Below are 4,905 nucleotides of genomic sequence, written 5' to 3' on the forward strand. Positions count from 1 at the left end.
TGTTCAAACTCTTCCCTCTCTCTAAGTTTTGCCTCGTTTTGCGTGCCGTTTATACCCCAAAGCCCCAGTAATATTCCCGAGCCCCGAAGTAAGATCCGAAGCCCCGAGGATCCCGAAGAGCGTTATTCCCGAGCCGAAACGCTGCCCGCGAAGAGCCCGGCTTTGTGAAGATCTTCCAGATCTACGGAGAAACACCTCTTCTGCAAGCCGTAGTGCGGCCCGATCATCTTCTGATCAAGTGAGTGTGTAGTTATTTTCATTCCAACGCAATATTATGAAGTATTTCCTATAAAATACGTGTTATGTGTATATATTTGGTTGTTATACGTGTGAGTGTATATTCACTCTCTTCTATCTTATAGATCTGATGTATTCTCTATGAAATACGTGTTATGTGTGTATGCCTCATCTGTTATGTGGAATATGTATTGATTAAAACATGTTATACAGGTTTTTAAACTATGTATAAAAATGTATATTTTTATCTACTAATATGTTGGGTAGAACATGGGTAGATAATTGGTGTGTAATAAACAGATGAGAGGCCTCGGTGTTATTGGTATTATTCTAGTCATTCAGCAGAGTATGGATGACGACCACGGACTATTCTAGACTGTCCTGTGGAACACTAGCAGGCTCATTACCTGTAGGTGTTGTGAACGACGTGTTCACCGGTGTACTCTATCCCCCACATGGTTGCCTTTAGGACACTTAATGTTGAGGAAGCCCCTCTGCAGTAATGTCCGTCCCGATGAAAAATCCTGAAATAGGTTCCTTATAATAGACGTTATTTTTAGGAACGTAAGGTGAGGATAACGGGAATGGGTAATCGGGTTTATTGTTGATTGTTGAAATTAAATATAATTATTGTGGGTTGAAAACCGTATATGCTCACCATGCTCCCAAGCCTGGCCCACTCAGTTGATTTATTTTACAGGAAGTGGCGCAAGAGCTTAAGATGGGCGAACATCAAGTTGTTTTGTTTACAAGTCTGTATATGTATATATTTGTTGAATGACTTGTAATGCTATCGTTTATGCTTTATGATCTGTATCGGAACATGACATCCCGTCTTTTGATTATGAAATGAAATCATATTTCTTTATGAAATGTTTTGATAAATATCTATTTTATCATGTTTTGTTTTTGGGAACAAATTCCGCATCTCTTTTAAAATTAAAAGGATTTACTCTGAAAATTATTTTAAAAAGCATAAATGAAATCGGTCTTTTCTGGCCGAGATTTTGGGGATGTCACAGTTGGTATCAGCGCATTAGTTTAAGCGAACTAGGAATTTGTAGGATTTCTAAACTTAAACTTAGCATTCTAAGTGGAGATTGCGAGGTGTGTGTCTGTTGGATCTTAGACACAAGCACTAGTTTATTTTAGGAAAGTTGCCTAAAATGCTTTTATGTGCTAAATGTTATATGTTGCCATATATGATATTATTTGTTCGGATCTATGGTTTGTTGCCAACCGGATCTGAAGGTTTATGTGTTTAGGATTCTAAGCGTATATGTACGATATTAGAACTAGCATGTAATCGTTTGGAGTAATAAGGTGAAATTATTCGGTGTATAGATCAAAATGGTGAGAACAAGAAGCGGAGTTGGAAATGCTAATGAAAACAGGAATCAACCGCCTGTAATCGAGCAAGTACCTATCGAAGCTGCTGCACCTGAGCCGATAACAATGGCTGGTGTACAAATGATGATTCAAATGATGTTGGATCGTCAGATGGAAGAAACAAGACGCTTGCTTAGGCAGAATTGTGAAGAACCGTCAATTCAAGCGGAAGAGCCCGAGGAGAATGGAGGGCAGTCTGAAGGAGAAAACTTTAGTGGGATCATTGGTCAAGACGAACAACCAGTGGTTAGACGCAATAACCAGTATGGAGGAAATGATGGGCGTGGGTGTAAGTACAAGGATTTCATGGCGTCCAAACCACCATGCCTATCCGGAAGCCCGACGCCGGTACAAGTTATGGACTGGGTATCTGAATTGGAGACTATGTTTGAAAGTTGCGAATGCAGCAACAGGCAGAAGACCGCTCTTGCGATCCCTCTGCTAAAATCTGGCGTGTTGAGTTGGTGGAAGCTGTTAGCTGACTCTATGCCCAAGGGAGAAGCAAGCAAAATGTCTTGGGAAGACTTTCTGGAACAACTAAAACTGCAATACTGCTCCGAGCAGGACCTTCTGGAAATCAGTAATGAGTTTCAGAATTTAAAGAAAGGGAAATTGAGCGTTACTGAATACGCTACAAGTTTCACGGAAAAGATGAAGTTTATCCCATATTTGGTGCCTACAGAACTTTCTAAGGTCAACAAGTTTGCCCTTGGACTACCAGCGGACTATGGTCCAATGGTTAAGCAAGCAACCACATTGAAAGCCGCCATCTGGGCTGCTAGAAATGTTGAGACCCAGATCAGGGAAAAAGGTCTAGAAAGGTCAGAGGTTGGTGAGAAAAGGAAAATCGATGGATTTTCAGGGTCCAGCAAGAAAAGTAAATTCTCGAAGTCTAGTTCGAGAGGAAGTGGAGGAAAGGTAGAGGCGAAATGGTGCGACAAGTGCAAGAAGAAGCATCATGGGAAGTGTGGCGGGGAAACCACATGCTACAAATGTGGAAAGCCAGGGCATTATGCCAACGAATGCACCTTCACCAAGAATGTTTGTTATGGTTGCGGTGAGGAGGGGCACATCGCAAGGGATTGTCCGAAGAAGAAGGAGGCAGCAAGACCCAACATTCCGCCAAAGCCAAAGGCGAGAGCATTCCAGATGACACTGGAAGCTGCTAAAGATGAAGCTGATGTCGCTTCAGGTACCTTTCTCGTTAACAAATTGCCTGCCCAAATTTTATTTGATTCTGGAGCCAACTACTCCTTTATATCGCATGAATTTGGTAGAAAACTAGCTTTGCCTATTGTGAGACTAGATAATGCTTTGTTAGTCGAAGTTGCTAGTGGCAAGATTGTACCTGTTAGCCATCGTATGAAAAACATTTTAATTGATTTGAATGGGAATAAGTTCCACGAGGAATTATTACCTATAGAACTTAATGGTTTTGACATCGTTTTGGGAATGGATTGGCTTAGTGCCAATGATGCCGAAATTTTATGCAAGAAGAAAATAGTGAAAGTGAATTCGCCTGGAAAGGAATCGTTTATGGTGTATGGAGATAAACGCAGAGTAAATTTTGGAATCATTTCCCTAATGAAAGCCAGAAAGTGTTTGACCAAGGGATGTACATCATATTTAGCATTCGTGATCGATGCTAAGAAGGAAAAGAAGGTGATGCAAAATATTCCTGTTGTGTGTGATTATCCGGAAGTATTTCCCGAAGATCTTCCTAGATTACCGCCCGATCGACAAGTAGAATTTCGTATTGACTTGTTGCCCGGAACAACGGCAATTGCAAAAGCACCTTATCGATTAGCACCAATGGAGATGAAGGAGCTAATGATGCAACTTCAGGAGTTATTGGATAAAGGTTTCATTAGACCTAGTTCATCACCCTGGGGAGCTCCGGTATTATTCGTAATGAAAAGATGGAAGCATGAGGATGTGCATTGATTACCGAGAGCTAAATAAGGCAACAATAAAGAATAGATATCCGTTGCCGAGGATTGATGACCTATTCGATCAGCTACAAGGTTCAAGTTATTTCTCAAAGATCTACTTGAGGTCAGGATATCATCAGCTAAAAGTAAGAGAGCAGGATATAGAGAAGACCGCATTCAGAACCCGATATGGACACTATGAGTTTTTGGTTATGTCGTTTGGACTAACCAATGCTCCCGCAGCATTCATGGATTTAATGAACAGGGTTTGTAATCCGTTCCTTGATAAATCTGTGATAGTGTTCATTGATGACATTCTGATTTATTCAAAAAGCCAAGAGGAGCATGGCAGACACTTGCGAGAAGTTTTGGAAGTCTTGAAGAAGGAGAAGTTGTATGCGAAGTTCTCCAAATGTGATTTTTGGATTCGAGAAGTCCAATTCTTAGGTCACGTGGTCAACCAAGAAGGTATAATAGTTGATCCAGCAAAGATTGAAGCTGTAATGAAGTGGGAACAACCAAAAAGTCCCACGGAGATTCGAAGCTTTTTAGGATTAGCTGGATATTACCGAAGGTTTATCCAAGGCTTTTCTTCGATTTCTAGTCCATTAACAACTTTGACCCACAAAGGAGCTACTTATGCTTGGAGTGATAAGCATAAAGAAGCATTCGAGAAGCTAAAGAAGAAACTATGCGAGGCACCGATACTTTCTCTACCCGATGGAGTTGAAGACTTCGCTGTTTATAGCGATGTGTCTGGTGTTGGATTGGTTTGTGTTTTGACCCAAAGAGATAAGGTGATCGCATATGCATCTCGACAGCTGAAAGAGCATGAAAAGAACTACCCGACTCATGATTTGGAGTTAGCAGCGGTAGTTTTCGCTCTGAAAATATGGAGGCATTACCTCTATGGCACGAAGTGCAAACTTTTCACTGATCATAAGAGTCTCCAATATCTCTTTAGTCAGAAAGAATTGAATATGAGGCAACGATGCTGGCTGGAACTACTCAAAGACTACGACTGTGAGATACTTTACCACCCCGGTAAAGCCAATGTTGTCCCTGATGCTCTCAGTCGGAAAGTCAATCTTGAAAAGAGAAGGCCAAGAGCGTTGACAATTGAAGTTGTCTCAACCATTTTGGAAAGTATAAAGAAAGCTTAAGAGGAAGCTTCGGAGAAGAATGACCGAAAGGAGGAACGTTTGGGAAAAACGTTGGTGTTCGGTGTAAACAGTCACGGACTGAAGGTGTTCCAAGATTGGATTTGGATACCTAAGACAGGAGGAGTCAGAGATCTTCTGATGGAAGAAGCTCACAAGACCATGTACTCAATTCATCCCGGTAGCAC

This window comes from Lactuca saligna, chromosome 3 (genome assembly GCF_052625555.1).
Source record: "Lactuca saligna cultivar CGN05327 chromosome 3, ASM5262555v1, whole genome shotgun sequence".
NCBI classification, from domain to species: domain Eukaryota; kingdom Viridiplantae; phylum Streptophyta; class Magnoliopsida; order Asterales; family Asteraceae; genus Lactuca; species Lactuca saligna.